The sequence below is a fragment of the Dermacentor silvarum genome, chromosome 6 (genome assembly GCF_013339745.2).
Source record: "Dermacentor silvarum isolate Dsil-2018 chromosome 6, BIME_Dsil_1.4, whole genome shotgun sequence".
Taxonomy (NCBI): Eukaryota; Metazoa; Arthropoda; class Arachnida; order Ixodida; family Ixodidae; genus Dermacentor; species Dermacentor silvarum.
In genome coordinates this window covers 115,057,854-115,074,353 of record NC_051159.1, presented here as the reverse complement: position 1 = coordinate 115,074,353, position 16,500 = coordinate 115,057,854, and positions in this window count along the sequence as shown.

The following is a 16,500-nucleotide window of genomic DNA, read 5'->3' as shown; positions in this document are numbered from 1 at the left end:
ATCAGCAATGATCACACGCCGCGTTCTACTTCACTTGCGGTGACAACAAAGAAAACTGCTGCGCTATATAAGCATCGAAACAAACATCACGATAATTAGAAAGGCGAGAGCATTCCACCATTTATTAGCTGGGAGAATATCAATCTGTTTCACTCCCTCTGTTCAGTGCCTTTTCCCATGACTAGATCAACGATCGCTTCTACGCTTCGGCCATATTAATTCTCGAACAGCAGCCCAGTGTTGACCACCGAATGGCTGTCAAGTATCAAGATTGATTTTTCGGCGCTTTAGGAATGTGTGTGAGGAGTGGTGGCGTGGCTGGGAGGAGGGGGACACCCCCCCCCCCCCCTTGGGTACGTACCTGCCGTGGAGGATTTGTTGTTCAATCCAACGAACGATGAACGACTGACCTCGTTTCGCGGTGGCGAAAGGTGGCTAACACAAGATCTTACAGAGAAAAAAATTCAACAAGAGCGGACACTCCCATAGAGCCCAGCGGCCGAATTGACTGCTGCCCACCAAGTCTTCTGAATTACTACCTGAACCACACTTCCACTTTCCGCATTGGGCGTGCGTGTTTTGTACGCTAGCTGGTTCACGTTACGCCGGCTTCGCCGATGGTTGCGGCATTTTCTTGTTCCTACTACTCAACCGCGCTTGGTCTTTGTGCGGAATCGTTCTATTATTTAGTAAAAATGATTGCGAACGATCTTTACAAGCCTCTATTGTATGTGTCCCACCTGTAATTTCATAAAGTAGACGCAAGACGCCTTGTACAATGAGCAAACATTTATTTTGCTCTATACAAATGCTCGTTCCGGGATTTTTGTCCACCCATCCAACGTTGTAGCACCAGATAAGCAGCAGCCGTTTCAGTACGAAGCTCCACCGGACGGCATCAGCTGAAATAAGTAAATTACAACCATGCAATTTTGGTATCTAGACATTACAGGAATACTGCGTGAAGAGGCGAAACACGCGAAAGTGGTATGGTCATTTCGTGCCAATTGCGCCTTCACATTCTCAATATTTTGGTTCCTGTCACGTGCAACATCGCTAATTTATATGTGTGCTTTCAATAAAGTTGTCTGTTGATAGTCAGCGCTTGCCCGTGTATCTTTTCTGTGTAGTTCTTGTCGTTTAGCGCTGTGAATGGTTTCAGTATTTATAGTTTCGCACGGTGATGTTGTGATAGCAGTATCTTGTGTCTTAAGATGCAGGATACATTATTTCGTGTATCCGAAATACAGTTACTGACACATGTCTAGCCAGACATATACAAAATACACAAAGGGTATCTAAGATAATATCTAATATACATGCATCTTCGATACTGCCCAGCACTGGGTATACGTCCTTCTTCGTGATCTTGTTCAGCCGACGATAATCCACGCGGAAACGCGGGGTTCCACCTTTTTAGTGCGGAATCACTACTAACCTACCAAACAGCATTTCATGTCTGTGTGAAGCCTCTTCGTACGCGAGTTTCTTAATGGGCGTTTCACGCGCACAGCCTCTTCTTCTTTTCACATGGAAAGTGTATCGGGATCGTCGTTGGAAATGTCTAAAAAAGAGATTCGTCGAGCCAAGCGCAGCGAACAACCACGAGTTCGGTGACAGAGGCAGCGAGAGTCGACCGACCAAGGAGATGAGGCCGAGCGATTGCCACTGCAGCAACAAAGAAAATTTATGGCGTTGGAATGTGCCAACGAAACTGCCGAAGAGCGACAGACGCGATTGGAGAACGACAGATTGCACAAGCGTGCCAAGCGCGCTGCCGAAACGGATGAACAGCGACAAGCCCGACTACAGCTGCGGTCTTTGCGTACCACCATCACAAGGCCGACGAACATTGGTCTTTGGCAACGGCTGCGACGGCCATCTTCAAGTGGGACATCATCGGCAACCCGTTTCGCTTTACGTGTTCTGTGTATGACCGACTGTGGCACAACAAGGACTTGGACTGCATTACGGCCCCCATGTACACGACCATGGCTTTGGTGTTTATTGACGTTGAAGAATTATCTTCGTTTCAGGTGTGTAGGGACGTTTAAGTCTTCACTCGCCAAAACTAAAGGGCCTTTAGATTACAGAGTATTCCTGCTTGCATTATATGCAACCCAGTGTGCATGATTATTCGTGTCATGTCTGCAAAAAAAGACAGTTTAACAACGACATCACCACTGCAAAGTATTTAATTCGCAACTGGTCAAACAACGGCCCCCAATGCCTAACTTGGTGCAAGAAGATGGCTAAATTGGTCTAAGAAAATGTGGTTTCTCAAGATATTCCGCGGTTGGCGCAGCCAAGCCATCTGTAAATTTTAGAGCGCAGCTCTTAGGCAACCGTTCCTGCGTTGAGCGTCGGCGTCCCTCGGCCTAACGAAACGAGAGAGAACAGCGCAGCATGAAAGAGAGAAGGCGGAGCGCAGCGGGGGATGAAATTCAAGAAGGTGAGAGCGAAAAAAGGGTGAGGATGAAAGCGGAGGGGGAGCTTACGGCGAGAGGGTGAATGATTGACATGTACGTGACGTCATCATAATATGCGTGCTCGCCCCGAGGCGATAGCGTCGCCCAGGCGGCGACGAATCACTGCTCGCAAAGCGAATTCTTAGAAAACCGAAGCGTTACAGAATACGGTGCAGGCATGCGGCGAGCGCGTCCACCGATACCATATATGCAAACAAAGCGCTGGCGTGGGCTGCGGACCCACTGCGCAAGCGCTACTTCGCCTGCTTGGCCGCCGCTAGAGAATGCGCTTCGCGCGTGCCACGCGTTCCCGTGTTCACGCTTTCTTTAAAAGCAATGACCGACGCAACCGGTTTAAATGCTTCCTCTGCCGCTACTTCTAAACGAGCTGCCCGAGCAGAGGATCAGCGCTGCCGCCGAGAGGACCCTGTCGTTCAGAATCAAATTATTTGCCACAATATACCTTGCTTCAAAAACTAAAGAGCTTATTATTGAGTTGTTATAAATTGTTGCTTTCCTGATTTCGTTTTTAGCTACTCATAGCAGGTTTCTTTTCCGTTGCCGCCCCCCATGAGATCCTCTCAGACTCTCTGACTCTGCGTTTGACGTTCTTTGTTGCCATGTTACTTAAATATACCGGTCGCATACATGCTGGTAAGTTTTCTAGTTCTTTTCCTCCACTGTGAGTCAATATGTTTCCTGTACAGATATATGAACACTCTCGCAATCCATGTGCTTTCTTTCATAATCCTCAGTTGTTCTTCAAAACCAATTTTACTCTGAGCTTCCCTCACTTCAAAACTTGTCCAGCCCATATCGCCCTGTACAGCTTAATTTCTAGTCTTGCCGTGAGTGTCCAATGCAAGGCTTCCCACTGACGTTTGGTTGCCATCGAGTCCTGACTGCACCCCTGACTTCAAGCAAACAACTGCATTTCCAAATGTAATTCCTGGAACCATTACACTTTTCCACATACCCGGAGCACCTCATACCTATTGTATCCCCATAGCACTGTGTGTTTCATTATAGCGTTATTTCTCTTCCACTTCGCTGTTATTGTTTTAGAGCGCAGATCCTAGGCGTCCGTTCCTGCGGCGAGAGTCGGCGTTGTGCCTCGGCGTAGCCGAGCGAACGAGCGGAACGAAAGATGAAAGCGAAGGCGGAGCTCAGCAGCTGAAACACGCGAGGAACAAAGCGGAGAGGAGGGTGCAGCGTAACCATGAGGCGGAAAGCGGAGGAGGGTAATGCGAAAGCGTAAGAAAAGCGTCGTGCGGCGACGATGGCTAAGAGATGGCGCCAGAGTAGCGCGCGTCGTCAGGGAGGTCTGTCGGCGGCGGCTGCTGTGAATCGCGCCCACGCGTCACGCACACGCTGGCTCTCGCGATCTCCAGATTAGCGAGGCAGTCGCGCGACACTTCGCTCCGTTTGCAACGTACCGCACGAGACCGATTGTCCACGCGAGCCAATATGTCGCGACATGAAAACAAGTATAAAGCTGCGCTCAAATTTCGCATTAGGGAGTATCGTAATCGTCGGTGATTCTTTTTTTTCACTGTGTTTCCTTATATCTATTGCCTTCGTTTATCCATATACCAAGGTATTTGTATTCGTTTACACGAGGCGTTTCCTGACCCTGTACTAATACTGTCGTTTCACTGTTTTCATTGAATGCAATAACACCAGATTCTTTCACGCTAAATTTGAATCCTAACTTCTCAAGGCAACATATATATATATATATATATATATATATATATATATATATATATATTGTCACGTAGTAGTAAAGAAAACAGTCGCGAAACTGTGTATGACGAAACTGGCTGTTCCCACAAAAGCAAGCTACACGAAACCTGTGCCCACAAAAGCAAGCTACACTCACAGAACGATGGCGGCGAACACAGTCGGCGATCGTCGAAAATCTGATCAGTAGCGAAACGCGACGCCTTTTATAGATGAGTCATTGAATGTTCCAGATTATTCCCTGGTGCCCGCGTGTCTTCCAGAAAGTTCTAGACAATTCGCGTCGGTCATACAATCAGATAACATAAGCGTCGGTGAAAACAGGCAACGGAAAGAAGCATCGATAACGTTCTAGAAACTTCCGATACAGGCGCGTCCTGCGCCGAGCGATAACGTTTAACATTTGTTAGCCGGTGGAAAGCGGCCACCGGTGAAAGATAAACGTGTGTGAATATATACTCCGTCAGCGGGGTTGCAGGGCCGGTATTTTGTAGCGATGCCTTTAATGTCATAATGCCTTTTCGCGCTTATAGCGCTTTGTCAGTGGTCAGAGCGACGGTCCGCTCGCGTTATCAACGTTGATATCGTGAGCGGACCGTCGCTCTGACCATTGACAAAGCGCGATAAGCGCGAAAAGTCATTATTACTTTAAAGGCATCTCTACAATATAGCGGCCCAGGCCCCTTCCCAAGCACACGCACCTCTCCACTGTTTCATTACCGTAGTTCTGTTACCCACATCATTTGAGTTTTTTTTTTTTTTAGTCGCTTCTACCTTCCCACTTAAAGTTTTGTTGTGGCTAAAAGCTTACTGCGTCAGGGTTGGCGCGGACGTGCACGGCTTTTAATTCGTACTTTCGCTTTATTTCTGCAAATTTAGACAATAGGAAAGAGAACAAAGACTTTATTTTGATCGCGCATGGAGAGGGGTGGATCCCCGATGTGGGTGGAGCCTTCAGTCCAGGGCCCCAGTGGCTGTGGCAGCACTTTGGGCTCTGGCGGACAAGCGCATTATAAGCACCAGCGGCGGCTACCTCCGCCATATTTTCTCACTTCAACATTTTTTTTAATTTCCACTGTGAAACGCCATGCACAGACACAATATATTTAAATATATACGCAGTAAAAAGCTTATTATATTTTAAAGAGAAGGAAGAGGTAGCCAAATAACAATTATTTCTAATGGTATGGATAGTCTGAAAAAACCCGCACACTTTAGGGACCCCTTCGGCAGAGTCTTTAATCAATGGTGTGTAAAATTCCTGTGAATGATATGCGTCTCAGTATTGCTTCTCTGTTCAGTAGGGAATGTTAACGACTCATGAAAAAAGAACTCTTCTAATAATTTATGACATTTATTAGGAAGGGAAACATCGCCACTTGCATGCAGAGGTTATATATATATATATATATATATATATAATTCATACAGCAACCGAAATGACGTCAAGGCGAATTCACTCGCATACAGAAGCAATAGCAGTCGTGCGCAGCAGCGCTCTCGCTCGGGCTCACAAAAATAGAAAAAAAAGAAGAAGAAGAAAAAGAAAGAGAGACATCATTGCACCGTAAGGCGAAGCAGTATTAGTGATGGCGAAGTATAAGACGAAGGAACATTCTTACTAATACTGCTTCGCCTTTCTGTGAAAGGATGTCTCTCTTTCTTTTTGTTTTCTTTTTCTGCAGGCCATATCAATGATACTAAAGATCGCCTGGGGGCTTACAGGCGTCACAAAGCTTCATAAAACCAGCTCGTTTGGTTCTTCACAACTCGGAAACAACTTCGCCGAATTCAGGAGTAATGACTGACGGTGAATTCGAGAGCAAGAAACCTCGCGTAGAGGACAACGACGACGATAAAACATCGAATTATGATCTAAGTGATGAAGAAGATATGGGTGAGGATGAACCGTTTACTTTGGTCACGTACAAGAAAAAACGAGCAGAAGGCATCCCAATTGTCTTTAGCCCAACAAACGAAGGTTTGGCAAGTGAACCCTAACCGAGTGTCTGCTGAAATAGTTTCCGCTGCCAACGAAAAAGTGCAGTCCTTCCGGACGACCAGAGATGGAAGTTTCAGTGTCAGCGTTGCTTCCTTAGCATCGGCAAAACGCCTTCGATGCTCTCAAGTGTAGCTGGCCTAGAAGTCAAGCCCTTCATCCCCGAGTCATACACGCGAAACGTAGGGAAGGTAAAACATGTGCCTCTGCAATATACAGACGAGCAACTCCTAGACTTCTTGAAAGATGCTGGGGTTATATCAGCACGCAGACAGATAAAGTATTACCGCCGGAAAGATGGAGCAGTGACGTCGCATCCACTTCACACGGTAATTCTGGCTTTCAGAGACGATCGCCCGATTCCAGGAATAATTTACTTAGGTTTCACCAGTCATCCAGTCGAGGAATATCTAGGACCAGCGCTTCGCTGCTGTAATTGCCAGCGATTTGGGCACATGGCGAAAAGCTGCCGCAGCACACGTCGATGCAAAATCTGCTCAGAAGATCAAGACCACAAGGAATGCAAGTCCCTCCTTCAGCCTAAATGTGCGAACTGTGCGGGGAACCATGCTGCCTCCTACTCATGCTGCCCACAGGACAAGTCTGCGGCACAAATGCGTCAACATGAACTCATCCATGGAAGGGAACCACGCCGCAATGAACCCTCCCCAAACCTTGAGATTGTTCATCCAGTGCGAGGGCACCAGCCTCAGCGGGCACCGAAACCACCACAGCCAAGAGAACCAACAACATATTCATCAAGAGAACCACCAAGAGTGCAATCAAGAGATCAATCAAGAGGATCACAGTGAAGCGCCCCGACTTATGCGCCAATGCTGCGGAAACCCACAAAACAACAGGCAGAAAGTAATACACCAGAAAGCTCCCATGTTCGCACACATCATTCTCAGCGACCTTACGCGCCTCCTGCAGCAGTAACGCCAGTTAATAGCGATGACCATAGCACCGCATCGGTGACGCAACGGATTTTGCCGATGCTTTTCGCAGCTCTTAAGGCAATCCTATCTGCTCTGCCAGAAGAAAACAACCTACCAGAAGTGAAAGCCTTGTTGCCTCTGGAAGCACTATTATGTCAACAATCCGGACCAACCCTGCGGCAAGCAGTACATGAAAAACCGCTACAAAAATGTCTCCATATTTCAGTGGAATGCCAACAGTCTTCGAAGGAAGTGTGCTGACTTTCTAAAACTACTTGCGCAATACAACTTTCCGATACTTTGCATTCAAGAGGCGGGAATCAGTGACGATTTTCGCCTCTCGAATTATGTGATATACAAGTCGGCTCGTCAGGGTGCTGTTAGCAGAGTGCTCCTGTGCGTCAGAAAGGACTTGCCATCTTATCAAATTCACTCAAGTGATTCAGACTTTCCGGAATTCGTCGCATGTAAAGTATCCTTTGGTAAGCTGTGCATAACAGCGATTAATCTATATCTGCAACCTCCAGGCTGTATCTCAGTGGAAACGCTAGTGGATATCTACAAAATAGCTCACTCTAATCTTTTTATATGTGGAGACTTCAATGCACACAACATTATATGGGGCAGTAGTCGCTGTGATGCACGTGGTAACGCATTTGAGTGCGCCATAGACATATGCTACTTGACTGTTTTAAACGATGAATCGGCAACATTTCTTCGTGGATATAATTATTCAAGCTGCATAGATGTTACCCTGTGTTCCCAAGATCTAGTGAATGGTGTTGAATGGACAACAGACGTGGAAACGCGCGGAAGTGACCATTTTCCTATCCTTGTAAATCACCCTAGCATGCACAATGATATCAGGCGTTACAGCAGACTAACCAACTGGAAAGCTTTTCGGTACCGCCTAACGGATCAAATTAGTCAACATACATCTGTTGAAAATTTTACTGAATTTGTGCAGGATAATGTTAACATATGCACAAAGAAGCTCCCAATTCCAAGAGATTATGCTGCAGTTGACGGAGAGTATGAACACCTAAGAGCCATCAGACGCCGATCCGAAAGAGCCTACCGACGGAGCGGAAGTTTAGAAGCATAAAAAACGCTCAGAAAATTCACAATGTAATGCGCAGACGCATGGAAAATTTAGGCAAACGGTGCTGGCGCAATTTCTGCAGCACGCTGTCTCTTCACACGTCTGTCCCAAGAATTTTTCTAGTAATTCGCTCTTTAAGCGGTCCTGTAACACCGAGCTTCCCATTTCGTGCTCTCGCTGTAGCCCGGGACACATTTGAGATAATCTTTGCAGATGAATTTTGCGAGCTTATTTCCAGACTTGCTTTTTCATCACAATGTGCAGAATTTGATAATTCAGTAGTGTTAGCTAAGCAGAAAATAAATGCTTGTTATTGGGCACAACATTCTCAATTATATCCTGCATTGACAATAAGCGAGCTTAAATGTGCAATTGCATCATGTCGCCAAAAGTCTGCTGCTGGGCCGGACGGCATTACATACGATATGCTAAGAAACCTCGGGCCGACAGGTACAAATGCTCTCTTAGACATTTATCATAATCTATGGATAGAAGAAACTGTACCTGATTCTTGGAAAGTCGCTCGAATTATACCAATTTTAAAACCGGGTAAGACGCCCTTGTGCCTTGAACCCTTCCGCCCCGTTAGTTTGACAAGTTGCTTATGCAAAGTAATGGAGAAAATGGTTGACGTGCGACTTCAGTGGTGGTGTAATGAAACGGATGTGCTGTCCAACTACTTAACAGGTTTTAGGAAACAGAGATGCACAATGGATGCAATAATGGATATAGTAACCTGTGTGTAACATGAACGTGCATGTGGCAACTTGACGATAGCAGTATTCTTAGACATCAAGAGGGCATTTGACATTGTTAGTCACGTTCATGTTCTGCTAAGTATGTTAGAACTCGGAATGTCCGGCAGGTCCTTGCGATGGATTTCTGAATTTTTATCAGGGCGCAAAATATTTGTTCAGATGAGTGAAGGAAAGAGTGCTGAACATGTTGTCAAGCAGGGAGTACCACAGGTAAGCGTACTCAGCCCTTTTCTTTTTTAACTGCGTCATGGCTGATTTAGCGAGAAGACTGCCATCACATTTAAGATTCTCACTGTATGCAGATGATGTGTGCATTTGGACATCTGGAACTAATGTTCAATTACTTCAGATGGCGTTACAAGACGGCATAAATATTATTAACCGCTTTTTGAGCGAGAGAAGAATTGTTCTATCACATGCGAAGACCGCTGTATTGCCCTTCACTCGGAGACAGTTAAAAATTTCACTCTTAATCTGCAAGGACAACCTCTAATGATAGTCAAACAGCATCGTTTTCTTGGAATAATACTTGATCGGCAACTATCCTGGGTACTCCACATAAAAAAACTCGAAAACGAGGTCAATGCGATAGTGAATGTACTTCGCAGACTTGCTGGTACATCATGGGGTGGATCAGTATCGACCATGCTGACTGTTTACCATGCATTAATACGACAAAAAAATGCGTATTCCGCGCCCATCTTTCGCGGACTTTCACACACGTCAGGAGAGCGACTTCAAAGACTTTTAGCTAGAGGACTGCGCATATGTCTAGGAGTTCCACGAGCGACTTCTAGCCGTCTTGTAATCGCTAAGGCTCGCCAATCACCGTTTCCAGTTATGAGAACTACAGAAACATGCCGGCATTATTTTCGTCTTCAAACACAGCATAAACACCACCCATTGGGTCTAGACATAATGAAACAAGATAGAAGTTATGTTCATAAAGAAATTCAGGAAAATCTTCATATATTGCCATGAAATTAATTTCGGAACTCAGATGTCGAATATCCTCCATGGCTGCTTACTCTTCCAAAAATCGAATTCTTAGTAGATGGCATATTCAGAAAAAAAGACATAGGCATTCAAGCTGCTCAACAACTAGCCCTTTACCAGATATATATGCGGTATTCAGGATACATACACGTCTATACAGATCGCTTCAGTGCAGCAACCTCGTCAACTTCAGCATTATATATACGGCACCTCAATAAACAAGAATCATTTAAGTTATCTCGTGCGACTTCGTCCACAACGGCTGAACTATTCGCATTCCTATGTGCGGTAAAATTTATAACTTCAGTATGAGATGCGCAAAAATGGGTAATTTTCAGCGATTCACAGGCGGCACTAATATCACTCTGCAGCACAAAAGTAAAAACAATCAGTGATAATATAATATATGAAACACTTAGAGACCTTACAAAGGCAAGCCAAGTGCAGCATGAAATAAGATTCCAGTGGATACCTGGACATTCTAACATTCCTGGCAACACAGCAGCCGATGAAGCAGCACGACAAGCACACCTCAAAGATGATGCGATTTCGCTCCCAATATCAAAAAATGAATTACGCTTCATCATAAGGGCAACATCTTTTAAAATGTGTATAAATACGCGGTTTGACCAGAATTCGAAGAGCTCTGATTTATGCCATATTGATCCGCTCATTGAATTCAAATTTCCGTTGTCATTAGACAGAAATATGGAAACCCTTACTCATCGATTACGACTAGGCACTGCCTACACAAACATTTCTTACATAGAATTGGCCGTGCGGAATCCCCCGAATGTGATTGTGGATTTGTAGATGAAGATGTATATCACGTCCTTTTAGATTGTTCACATCACGACACACCAAGACGCCGACTTAAATCAACTTTATTGGCATTAGACCACGACCTTTCAGTTTAAGGAAACTTTTGGGCCCTTGGTCAACAACGGCCGTGCAAAAGAGCGCTCTAAAAGCGTTAACAACATTTTTCGAAGAGAGCGGCATTGTTGGCCGTTATTAACTCTTATAATGTTTCTTTTATTTCAATGTAGCTGTATATGTGTTTGTAGATTATGTTTATTATTCTGTTCTGACTATATGTGATAATGCATGTACACGATGTGTGCACCCAACGCTGATTAGAGACTGTATTGTAAGGTGCCATTATCGTTTATATTCTTGAGACTTTATTCTGCAGTGCAGTGGAGTGATTGAACTTCTTCATTGTATGTACCACGTTTTTTTTTTTCACTTTGTCGTGCTGCTGTGCAAACGTTCCTTATATGAGAAGGCTATTTAAAACCCTGTAATTTGTAGGTTAGACCCATTCAAGAGCTAAGGAGTAGCTGGCGCCTTATTTGTGCGTCAACATCTCCTCATATCATATCAATAAAAAAAGAAAGATTCTTACCATATAAATTCGTGTAAGTGCCGCACCCGTGTAAGGGCCGCACTCCAACTTCACAGACAATATTAAAAAAAATTAAAGGATCCAACCGAGAAGCAATTGCGTTCGATGCGCTGATTCCGATCGCGCTCAACAGCGAATTTTCGCCCGCGGCGTACATTCGCGCGTCGCTACTAGATTTGCTTTGACAAGTACAGTGGAACCCGGATATATCGAATAGGAAGGGGATCACGAAAAAAAGTCAGCCAGTCCACTAGGGTGGAGATGGAAGACCAGCGAAGCTGTACTATGGTGGGAATTATGTATTTCCAATTATGACTATTAAGATGTGATGGTGCAATTAGTTATTTGAACTATTAAAGAATGGCGAAATATATATGATCCGGTGGTTTTCATTTATTCAGTGACCACAGATACCATGGCCTTATGGTCGTTACGGTACACCGCCATAGGGTGCACGACAAAGGTTGGCACGTTCTTCATAAGCACGTCACCAACGCAGCGCGCGTTCGGTACGAACGCGGACAAAACGCCGCCGCCGTCGACAACAGTTCTGCGCGTTGTTTGTGTGACCGCACACAACCGCTGTCAATACGCTGGCTACGTGACGAACGGCTAAACGCGTTGTCGGCACTGTTAGGGGAGAGGCGGGCGAGAGCCCAGAGAGAGTCGGCGGTAGAGGCCGGCAGGGCTGCGCGCATGCACCGCAAGTGAGAGAGTGGCTCAAGCACACGCACAGTCTAGGAAAAGTTGGTCTAGGGTGCCTCGATGCCCTCCTCGCCCACCGCTCCCCTTCCAATGGGTAGTCGCGTTTGCTCACCGCTGTGCAGGGGCGTAGCCAGGGGGGAGGGGGGCGGAGGCTGATGGGGCTTCAGCCCCTCCCCCCCAAAATTTTTTCGTGCTGGTATGCACCGCTGACCAAAGCAACCACCGGGCAGAGAGATAGTTCAGGGGGCTCGTCCGCACATGGGTAGGCAGCAGAGGCGGCAGGTACCTGCCCTTGCCGGTCCCTGCCGCCTCTGCTGCCTACCCATGTGCGGACGAGCCCCCTGAACTATCTCTCTTCTCTTTTTCTTTACCTCCTACTCCCCCTATCCCCTACGACGCTGCGCCGTGCTCCCTTATGGGCTGCAGAATTAAGCGTCTCTTCCTTATGTATAATAAACACCTCCGCCGGGAATCATTCTGGATTGTGTCTACAATGTCTTTTTATTGCGATAGCAATTATATGGACACTCCAAAGCAGATTTCTTCCGTCGGCGTCGCCGTCGCCGTGAGGTTCCGTATGACGTCAATGGAGATGAAATCGTCGCCGCGCGCCGCCGAACGCTGTATGTGCGAGTGAAAGGGCGCGAGGGACGCGTGCGTTCACGGGGAGTGAACGCACGGTGGAGAACAAACGCGCGTTCTGTGCCGTGCTCCCTTAAGGGCTGCAGAAGTAGGCGTCTCTTTCCTCCTTTACAATCACCATATATGTAGAGCAAACGCGCCTTCTTCCGACGCACGAAAGGCCGTGGGGGGGGGGGGGGGAGAGGGGGGGAAGGGAGAGGCTCCGGCAACAGTCACCAACGCCGCACGCATTTTGTGCGAACGCGGGCAAAACGCCGACGGCGTCTACAACAGTTCTGCGTGTTGCCGGTGCTGCTGCATGTCCAAGTTTATACAGCTGATAAAGCTACTATCATTACTCCGTATAGCTTTCTACAAATTTGCTATCGCAATTGATGCTTCGCCTTTCAGGTGAAACTGCGACAATTTTTTTTACGCTCCAAAAGACATTTCGGCACGCAGATTACGAACTGCATGGGGCTGGATTTCCTGGCAAGGCCCCTGCACTTGGAGTCACATAACGCAAGGAGCCCCATCCGAGCACAAAGCTTCAAGGGCTTTACGATAGGGAGCGGGTGCGTTGCGGCATCTCGCAGCGTCCGCGGAATCTAAGGAGCGCATGGATTTCAATTCCTAAACTTTATGGGTATAAAGTTCTTATAAGCTTTTGACGCGAAAGGTGCACTGACATTTCCAAAGGCGTGCTTTAGATTTTCAATTCTGGAACTTTATAGGTTTAATGTTCTTATAAACTTGGGCCAACATGCGCGCACTGGAGCCCTCGTATCCAAGCCGTTACAGAAATGGAAGCATGCGCTCGCAATCTTACACACACGAAAATACTAAGTATCACCATGACTGTCAGCTGGAAGCTGATAGTTTTCTCCAAACATTTTCAGAAAGCACGCCCAATGTGATCGATCAGCTGGACCAGTGCAGGCAAAGTAAAATAAGAGAAAACAGACGAACGTTAACGGCCTATTATTAAGGCAGTTCTTTTTTACGGGCAACAAGGTTTGGCTCTCAAAGGCCATAGGGACATTGGTCCTATGCATTCAAGCAAAGCCTCCGCTGAAAATACTGGTATTTTGAGAGTGCTTCTTCGCATGCGAGCTGATTGTCGAGACACATATCTGAAGAACCATTTGGAAAGTTGCCCCAGTAATGCCTCGTATTTAAGCCCAGATGTACAAAACTAAATTATAGAAATTTGTGGTGAAATTACCAAAGAAAACCTAGACGCCAAAGTAAACGCTGCAGGCTGCTTCTCTATACTTGCTTACGAAACGACGGATATTGCTGGAATCGAAGAGCTTAATGTTTAGGCAAGGTACCTAAACAAGGATGCCAACGACATAGAGGGAGTGTTTTTAGGTTTTAGCGCCGGAATAGAGGCCTATCTCATTGTGACTGCAGGTTTTATGTAAATGTGTACAAACTTTTTCAGATTCTAGTCACCATTCTAGTGACCACTGCCAGCGCAGAGAGAATATTTTTTAACATGAGATTACTAAAAACCTACTTGCGCTCTACAGTGTCTAGGAACGCATGGTTAGGCTGGCGCTTCAAACGCCCACAGAGACGTCGGCATCAACGTGTCCGAAGTTATTGACCGCTTCGCTAAACTTCTCCGCCGAGTGAAATTTGTCCTTTAGATAGCGAAGCAGCAAAAATCAATACAAGTAAAAAGCTCTGTTCCTTCAGGTCCATAAACTCGTAATTATGAAAACGTATGACTGTTCATTAGCTTTTAAAACCGCCGAAATTTTCACCGTTTATTCTAACAGTTAGCATCATGATCAAGATTATCATGCGAATACGAAAATTACGAGGACATTAATAACTAACTTTGACCGACCTTGCGAATTGAAAGCCCGACCCACGCGGCGTTTCCCAACAAACACACTCGGATATTGGGTAGTTCAAGTTGCCGCATCATCTGTGGCTTTCGTTTGGCCTTTTCTTTTTAGCTGCGTGCTTTTACTTCTTTTTTGAACCGAAGCAATACCCTTCTTTAATATTGGGTGCAGAATATTGGTTTCCGCTCTGCGGGCAGTTAAATTAAACATTTTCGTACTGATTTCTGCATTATTTCTCTATTATTCTACCCATATGGTGGTGTCGCGACCGCCGCATGGCCCAAGTACATATAACAATTTCTGCGGTCATAGTTTTGTTCTTGCCTGGATCGTCTGTCTTTCTATGCACAAAGTTTACTATCTGTGACGGCGCAACATGCTTATTTGCCTTGTTAGACGCATTATATACAATGACGTTTGCTTAAATACGTATATTTACTGGATACTTATACGTATATTTAAATATCTTGTTGTGAGCTTTTGTGTATACAAGCAGTGAACTTTGTTTCCAGCGACAATTTTTTGCCCTTTATCGGGAATTGTATCTTCGCATTTGTATATGCCATTCTATCTTCGCATTTCTAATGTATATTTGCAGAACTCCTGCTTTTTATATGTACTCACTCTTGCGACTATAATCTCGCTGTAATTACAATGCGCGACCGGTAACAGCTGCTCCTGCGCAATCTATTGCAACGAAGGACTGCGTCATTGAGGTATTTCCCTGGGCGTTGCATATGTGCAAAAATGTATACAGAGTTCTTTAAAAGATTTGTCCTCAGCTTGTTCTTTTCATGACCTTTACGTTTGTCATATCAGCTGCATGCAGTGTTTTGCTGGTTTCGAACTCATATAGTCCTAAAGTTAAAGTTCGTGGGCTATTTTCTTTTCTTAAAAGTAGGTGCTGTTCTTCTGCAACGCGATAACTCTTCGCGAGAGAGAGTCATTGCATACGCCAGCCGTGTACTCACGTGACGCTTCCGAAGAGAACTATACGATCACTGAGCAAGAGTGCCTGGCTGTTGTTTTGTCGATACAGAAGTTTCGTCCTTATATATCCCCACGGCCGTCATTCCACCATCGTTACGGACCACCACGCCTTATGCTGGCTTTCCACGCTCAAGAACTTGTCTAGGGCGCCTGGGTCGCTGGATTTTACGCCTCCAAGAGTATGATTTCGAAATCATTTAGAAGTCTGGGGAATGAAACACCAAGACGCCGACGCTCTTTCTCGCTGCCCGCTTCCTACGGCCCCGCTTGACGCCTCTGCAATCGCTTCGCACGTCACCAGTTCGACCGACACTGCTATGGTTTCCTTCGTGGCCAACTGCCTATCGTCTTCGTACCAACTGCCTTTAGCAGCCACTCGCCTCTCGTCAGCTGGCTGGCCCGTACTGTCAACGCTTCATTGCTCACTTAGCTGGGGCTTCTCGTCCACCTAACGCGCGCCTCCATCGCCAACTCGCCCACATTAAGCTGGAGGATGGCATGCTGCATCGCCGCATTTACCCTCCTGACGGGCAACCCTGGGTTCCAGTTAAACCACGCTCTCTTCGACTTCATTTCCTCAACGCATTTCACGATGATTTGACAGCTGGCCACCTTTGGTTCCATAAAACCTATGACCGCCTTCGAAGTCGTTTCTATTGGCCTGGCCTTTCTGCTAGCATCGCGAGATACGTCCGTTCCTGCTTTCCCTGCCAGTGTCGCAAACTCCCAACATCTGCTCCTGCCGGCCAATTGCAGCCTAACAGCTCCGTCGAAGCAGACGTCGAGGCAGGGTGCTATCACTAAATTATCTCCGCGGTGTATTTCTGTCATCTGAAATGTGATCGCATTAAAGAAGATACACTTGTAGGCATTCAGACACGACAACACGGCTGCAGCACGTTCGGAACCAGCC